Here is an 8922-nt window from a genome sequence, read left to right on the forward strand (position 1 = left end):
GTTACTACCAAATAAGTACATTTCTTGACTATACAATTACAAAAAAATTTCACTGTCTTTGAAAAATGTCCTGCTCAGGCATTTTGATGATATTGACCTAAACGCATCCCTGCAGTGGTGACACTTAAACGTAGCATCTGGCTAACAGAGACATTTGGCAGTCATTGCAGCTTTAACTGGCATGTGGTAATGAAGATCCATGGGCCTGGTTAAAGGTTTATCTGTGCACGTATGGCCCAACAGATGCTAATGCAGAGATTAACGTCAATGGGCAAAGACCTCTCAGTTCCACACATGGGCACTTCTTCATCAGCGCTAATGTGCAAAAGTTTACCGACTAGCAGCATTACTGCGGTTCGCACACTTTCTACAAAGGGAGGTGAGAATCCATTGGTATATATTACTTCATTGCTTTTGACATCAAAGCTACAAGCAGACGTTTGGCGTTGTTGTATCATCCTTCACACATTCGTTTTTACTCACTATTCTGAGTACCTAAGCACTTCTTTCTCTTGCTCATTCTTATTTGACTAAAGCTTCAGCAGCAAATTCGCATAAAAGTCTGATTGAAATCTAATTTGAGCGCTACCTTTTTATAATGACGCTCAGGTGAATAGTTGAGGCACTTACTGCTCCTCACCCCTCATTTCCAAACTCGCTTCTTTAAGCCTATTTTCATGTTATCTGGGGTTTTGTTGCATAAAGAACTTGGGCAAGAATAAACCATTTACTGAATTATGAAAATGGAAAATTTCCTCAATCCTTTCAACATTTCCAATTATCGAAGTATGCTGTGTGTATTGTCAAATAAATTCATGCCAATTCTCTCTCTCTCTCTCTCGCTTGCCTTTATCTGCCTCAACACAGTGGCTCTGTTCCAAAACTCAGTGAGCTGCATTACTTTCTGCTTCCTACATAGACAGCTGCCTTGTAACCCTGCTAATAAAATGTTTGCTGGTCTTAACTGTTTTAAGTGTTTAAATAGACATTGTGGTGCACTGAAAATCCTTTCCTGCTGATTTTGTTTCCTGGTTAATCACGGGAGACGTTTTAAAAATTGCTTGTAAGTCTCTCATTATGCTGTGTTATTACCAAATATTGGGTCTTTTTTATAAACTTGTTTATTTCAGTTAGCAAAGGTTTTTTGTATTTCTTTTTGGAACTGATTGATTATAGGCCTCTTTGATCTAAACATGTACAATTCAGTTTTGTCTGCAGAGAAAAAAAAAACAAATAAAATAAAATACATGAAAAAATAAAGCTTAAACCAGCCTGAGTGGATTTTCTTGTCTAAGCTGGTCATGCTCTACTGATTCGCTGGTTTTAGTGGGGTTTTAGGCAATTGTCAGTAGCTGTTCAGACTGAAATATCGGTTGGCTGGAATGTCAAACTGACCCTCATGTTCCTGTCATTTTGTGAGGAGAGGATTTTCATTTTCCAGAAAGTACTAGTTAAATCTATTGCATTGGACTAAAACCTGGTACTAAAAACTGGTATTTAGGTGTTCCAGGTCAAAGATGACTGCCCTACAAAAAAAATGCTTGTTATTACAAAATATTGGATTTGACCATTTTATTAACAGTTTTCTTTCAATTAGCACAGGTTTTGTATTTATTTCTAGAACTGAGTGGCCGTAAGCTTTATTAATCTGAGCTTCTACACCTCAGTTTTTGAATGAACATTGCCAAAATGACCCACAGATGCTTTCTTCACTCAAAAACCTAAATGGAGAAGGCAATCCTACAATTCATTGCAACAACCTCAGTAGCTCAAATGGCAGAGAAAGCAAGAGAAATGTTTATTGTAAATAATTCATTAAATACTGAAAAGTATTGCTAAAATTATGAACTGTAGAGCATTTGAAATCCCCAATTGATGAGGTTACATTTTTAGGGTTGAGATATTTAATAGTTTTTGTTGTTGTTGTTGTTGTTGTTAAATATATATTTGTTCATATTTGTTTATATTTGTTGTGATGTATTTTTATATTTAATTGTTTTTAACCTTTTTATTAGTACTTTTTAGTACTTCTCTTGCTTTCCCTGGCATCTGAATTACTAAGGAATTTTTTTTTTTTTTTTTTTTTTTTTTAAAGTATCAACTATCAGTCTTTACATTGTGAAAATGTCTGTGATGCTTGAAATGCTGTCTATATAAGCAGTTAACTAGCTTTTGGAACAGAGACAGTATTTTGTGCCACAATTTACATGGTTTGTTTACAAAAGCATTATGCCTTATAAGATTTTAATGTGATGTTGTTTTCACTGCAGTCTGCAGTATGTCATGAGCTTGTTAATGTGATATGATTATCTCCAGCGAGCTAACACTATTAGGTCCGTGTTAAATACATCACAATTAAGTATTCATTCATGTTAGGCTGTGGTCCTGGATGTTGTAGTCTGTTGTAACTGCTTTCCGTATTAAACATTATGCATTAACTTATCTCACATCCTTTATGCTGAATCCCGCTGTGTGCTGTAATATGTAGAATCTGAATGTTTAATGAGTACACTCATTTGACAAGGGCGGGTGGGTTTATAGACATTATATGAGGTTTTTAATCCTTCTTAATATAAAACTAGATCTTTCGCTGTCAGTCGGTCTCTGAACATTATCTCTGTTATATCATATTAGAAAGAAAGAAGCATATCAGGGCAGCTTCACTGCTTCATGTGCGCAAAGTAGTTTAATAGTTTACCGTCAGATTCTATTTCTTCCCTCTGGAAAATGGAGAAAGTGACTGATATGGAAATGCTGGGCCATTCCCAGTGCTTGAGTATGTTAATGCAGTTGTGACAGGGCAAATGATGCATGCATGTTAACTTTTCAAGTCTCATTGTGTAAGTTCAATGCAAAAAGAACTTTTTCCAGACTGATTCCCAAACACTTTCTGTTTCCAGCATTGTGAACTGCTGGACAAGTTACTGTTGAATCTATATATGATAATTAGGGTGATTTAATTACACAGATGAGTCAACTTTACTGCATGTGAATGTTAACGTGATTTGCATAAGTACATATAATTAAAATTGATTATGGAGGTTTAATAACCATTCTCTAAATCTTCGTTTAAAGTGAATCTTTAACATTATTTGTTTGAAAGAGTGGCACAAGTTTGAACAGGTAGAACTCAGAGAAAATAAGCTAAATTAGTGATTTTTTTTATCTTTTTTTTTTTTTTAAGATGAATATGCATATTCATAGAAATATGCACATTATTAAATACATAGCTTTTTTGCTTATTGTATCTACCCTCATTTGCTTATTGTATCTGTTTTTTTTATGCTCAACAATGCTGCATTTATTTGATAAAAATACAGAAAAAAAAATGTAATATTGTGAAATGTCATTACAATTTAAAATAAATGTTTTATATTTGAATTTGTTTTAAATTGTAATTTATTCCTGTGATGCAGAGCTGAATTTTCAGCATCATTCCTCCAGTCTTCAGTGTCACATGATCCTTCAGAAATCATTCATATGCGGCTTAAGAAACATTTCTCATTAATATGAATGTTGAAAACATTTTTGCTTAATATGTTTGTTAAAATTATGCTTTTATAAAATGATTACAGTCTTTACTGTCACATTTGATAATTTTTATGCAGTTTTACTTAATCAAGGTGTTAAAAATTGTCTCCAAACTTTCGATTGCTAGTTATGCAAAATTTTTTTTTTTTTTTTTTTTTTTTTTTTTTTTAAGTTAGGCTTGTCCTCTATTTTTATTGTATGTGTAATCTGACACCAAATATAACCATTAAATATTTTGACTCATGCTTTTTTCAGAAATCATCCCATAAAACAGAAGTAAATGACCCATTGCATCTTTAAATTGAGTTTCCAGAATCAGCACCTGTTTTAGTTCACTTTCAGGCCAGACCAGTGGAATCAGCCATAGCTTGACTTTGTATCTGTTACCTGAAAGCTCATGGAAGCATGATCATTTCACATTCCCCTGAACATTCACTCCCAGTGGCTAGATAGAAGAAACCCAGCATCAAAATGTCAAAGATTGGGGTCTTGATAAAGCTTTAACCATTTCCTGCTGGGCTCCAAAGAGGCTTGTGTAAGTCATGCTATACGCTATACCATGTTTAAAAAGGCCACAGATCAGCGAAGAGATAAAAGTGAACGGGAAAGATTCTCCTAATGTGTTTCTCTGAATGACCCTGAAGACAGATCACTGTACTAATCCCTGCCGTATGCCTGGGGAAATTAACGGTATGTTTGAAGAGAGAATTGCCATTGTAGACATTAGAGAGAGAGAGAGAGAGAGAGAGGGAGGGTATATGTGTGTTTATGATGGAAGGAAATGCAAGAGTGGACCCTATGTGCAGGTGAGATAGGACCGAAACTGATGCTTGCTATTTTATATGTTTACGGGAGTCGTGTCTTATGGAACAGATAAACTTAAGTACAGCAAATGTTTGAATTGCACCATAATACCTTTATGAAACCAGAGAACAATTCTAAATATAGAACTAGAGGGATGGTGGTGTAGTTTTATTTCTATCATTATTCAATTACTTGTTTATACATTTATTTGCTTAAATGTGAAATATAAATATGGACAGTGCATCTCCAGGTTTCAGCTATGTTTGTGTGATATTGGAGTTGTTGGAGTCTGCATGAGTTTCCAACAATTAGTGTGTGGGCTTGCAGATTTGGTGTGTAGTTCTGATGTTTGAGTGTCAGGTTTCAGAAATTGTGTGACAAGAAAAGCAATAACCAGTGGCATTTAGCATTTCAGATGCCAACTTTGAGTGAACAGCATAATGATTCCGGCATGTTCCTTATACAAAGCTATAGCTTTAGAAGACTATATAGTGTGCAAGTCATTTGAACTACTTTTAAGTGTTGTTTTATAAATATGATCTTTCCAACATGACTTGAATGTACAAATTATGTATTATTTAAGTACAAAAATCCTTTATGTAATGCACCATGGCATTACATTTTAGGTAAAAATTGATAGCCTGAATGCACTGTAAGTCGCTTTGGATAAAAGTGTCTGCTAAATGCATACATTTAATTCATAAATTGCGATTATTGCGTTATACCTTGATAAGTAATCATGCTATCATGGGTTCGATCCCAGGAAACGGACGTGCACGAAAATGTATCTGCTCAATTAATCATAATTAGCATGATTTTTGTGAGGTTTAGGTTTAGGGATGGGGTTAGGTGTGGTCATTCAAACGAATAAGCCACCTACAGTAGTAAAATATGTAGGAAATACTGTGAGATCGGTGTAAAACGCCCATACATTGCATTTAAATAAACGTATGTTTTGATTGGTAATGACGTTATACGTCAATTCATGATGACAGACAACGTGATACTGTCATTATTTGTAAATTAACTTTAAAATGTAAATATAGGTCGTAATAAACGCTTGCACAAACAACCTATATGGTCATTTTTTGTTGAAGGACAGGCTCTTCAGGCCATTAAAGTCATATGTAAGTTTGTTTCTTAATCAGCTTGCCAATGGATCCTCAGGAGTGAATGGGTGCAGTCAGAAGGAGAGTCCAAACAGCAGATAAAACATCACAATAATTCGTAAGTAATCCACATGACTACACTTCATCAAGTAACATCTTGTGATATGTAAAACTGTGTCTTTATAACAAACAAATCTATCATTAAGGAGTTTATAGGAAGTGTTATTATTCATTTTGTAATGGTATTTCACACAAAAGCAATAATTTTTGCGTTTTGAGGTGCGCAATTCCTTTAATCACCAGCAAAACAATCATAAATATTGTGTGAATACTGAATATACGTATATACATTTTTTCTACTTGGTAGGCAGGAGTACATGCAAGACAGTGTTCAAAAGCTTGAGTTTTTCTGTATATGTGTGAAAAAAGTAATGTGAGGGAGATATATTACACATGACAGATTAGAGACAGAGAAAACAAAGAGAAGGGCATATGAAAGAAGAGATGGAACATACGTGAAACACAGCAATGGCCAGGAAGTCTGTGAGGTAGAGTAGCAGACTTGCAAGGAGGGTAAAAAAAAGGATTCAACTCACTACAAGAAACAAAGCACGTCACAGATGCTTGTACCTTCTGACAGCTACGCTACCTGACAAATGTGTACGAGCTCATTTGTAACATTTTCTGCTTGTCATCTGCCCTAATATGTTGTAGTCGAGAGAATCTGAGTTTGCCACATGATCAATGGGCAGGCAGGAGAAGAGCATCTCATTGTTAAATGCGTTCAGTGGGGAGGATGCAGACTACGTGGGTGCTGAGTGATGTGCAACTGAGCTGCTGGTTGTCAGATAGATTAGAAATTGCACTTTTTGGTGCACAGCCAAGCGTGAGCCTTCATCGCATACCAATAAAGAAAAGACTGTGAGAATGCATTTGATCAATGTCATCTTTTATGCCCAGGAAATTTCCTCTTGCTTTCTGAAACACGAGGAATAAGGAATGAAAAAGTAGGAGGAAATAAAAAGAGCTTTATTTACACCAGATTGTTTGTTGTTTGTTTGTTTGTTATCTAACATGAAATGAATTAAACTGTTTGCAGAAAAGCTGAAAATTTAAATTAGATTTTTGCATTTTTTCAAGCTAGAAAGGCAACGTTGACACAGATTCGTATAAAAGGAGACATTTCACTAGATCTTAGAGGTGTTGTTTTCCTTACAGTAAAAACTGAAACTGCTGAGCTTCAAAAAAGATGAAAACACAACAAAAACACACCTAAAAAGTAGTTTATATGACTCGCACACTATATCGTCTTCTAAAGCTGTAGCAGTGTATAATGCTGGAATCTATGCTGTTCACTCAGATTTGGCACCTTAAATGCTAAATATCATGGGTTGTTGCTTGATGGATTGAATATGTAGAAGTGAAAGTTTTTTTTTTCTATGTTTTTATGAGCCATTTGGTCCATTTAGAGCCATTCACTGCAATGAATTTATTGATGATCAAGTGATTTAATGTTACATTTCTCCAAATCTGTTCCAATGAAGAAAAAATTCATCTACAATTTTGGATGGCCTGAAGTTGAGTACATTTTCACTGTTCCTTTACTATTTAGTCCATTCCTCACTCAAACATGTGGCTTCAGACTTTAGAATTGTTTCTCACCTGTAGCAATTCCTGGTGAGGTTTTGTTGATTCCCTACACAAGCCAAAGACAGAGTTGTCTTATCTTGGTGTGTACACTAAATAAATGGATGATAATCAACGTGGAAAATAAGGGTGCCTCTTTGACTTAATTAATTAAACCTGTTCAGACAATACAAAAAAGGCTTATAATTAAACCTAATAATTAGAATAAAACTTGGCGTGTTTGCTCAATAATACAAAATAAGTATGAGGGTGGCCATGAGAAGAAAAAAGAGAGACATTCATTCAAAACACACACGTTCTTATATCTGAGTCACCAGATCATGATGGTCTGTCGTCATGACAGCTCTTGACCCATCTGCTAGCTGTCATTGCCATTTCTGCCAAGAAAAGGCAAGATGAAATGAAATGATGTGATATGTTGATGATGGTGTGTGAGTGATATGATCTAAGGTTATGACAGTTCCATTTAAAGCTCTAGTTAGATTCTGCAGCTTGCATCGACACCCCGCAGCATATCTCCGTGCCGTTGGACCCAATGTGTGTGTGTGTGTGTGTGTGTGTGTGTGTGTGTGTGTGTCTTGCTGTCACTACACTGAAGAGCTTTCATGTCATTACATTTCTCATGCTCTGCTGACTGCACTTGTCTGCGCTGATACCAAACTAATAAAGACTAATGAATCCGTCTAACTGATGATAATAATGTCATTAAAATGCAAATCCTTAATTTCTTTTAATTGTATTACATCACATGCAATCCATCACAACAACTTATTTTGCTGTCAAAACCTCCTCATCCTACTTTACACCTGTAGAGTATAAACTTGATGATGGTGATCATTACGTCTGCATTACAAATATTTACATTATTTTTGTTAGTTGTCATTGAATCCTCCAATAAATGTGTGTGGTGACTGTGAAAAAAGAAATGAACAGCAATACCATTTAATTGCATTCAAATAAAATGTATCAAGTAACTGTAGTGTGGAGTGTTATTTCAATGTAATAATATTCCACAACATTTGTCTTTCCCAAGTGTTTTATTATTATTATTATATATATATATTTTTTTATGTACCCCATAGCCTTGTCAGTAAGGCTGACAGGTAACATCATATCTCCTTACATACCATATTGGATGCCATTTAGCATTATTATTAAAATGATTAGAGTGCCAATTATTGCAATGATTACCTTTAAACAAAACAAAAAACAAAAAATTGACGTGAAAACCAGACTCACAAAATAGCTTCATCTCCTAATATGACACCCGATGTTGTAGTTTAGACATTTAATATAATTGTTTATTTCATTTTATTTTGAAATCAAATCACAGTAAAACTGCAAAAAAAAGTAAATTGCAAAATGTTCCTTAAATTAATTGCATTGTATGAAATATCACCCACAATTAATAGAAAATCCCAATATATATATATATATATATATATATATATATATATATATATATATATATATATATATATATATATATATATATATATATATATATATATATATATATATAGTAATTGTCACATTTTAACAAAGTAATTTCATTGCTCATTTTATACAAATGCATCGTATAAAATATCACCCACAGAAGTAGATCACTAGAATTATCTTTAATATAAACCTAAAACATGCTATTTTGTTTTGTTTTCTTAAAAAATAAATTAATAAAAGTCATTAAATAATTAATAACCCAAAATTGTAAGTCTCATTTTCTGTTTTACAGGTTTGACAACATAAAATTGTGAACCCTGAACCTGCTGGATAAACATTGCCCATTGGTTGGGATTCATTAATAGGATGAGCTTCTGAATTCAGAACCATG

This window comes from Carassius auratus, unplaced genomic scaffold (genome assembly GCF_003368295.1).
Source record: "Carassius auratus strain Wakin unplaced genomic scaffold, ASM336829v1 scaf_tig00029225, whole genome shotgun sequence".
NCBI lineage: Eukaryota > Metazoa > Chordata > Actinopteri > Cypriniformes > Cyprinidae > Carassius > Carassius auratus.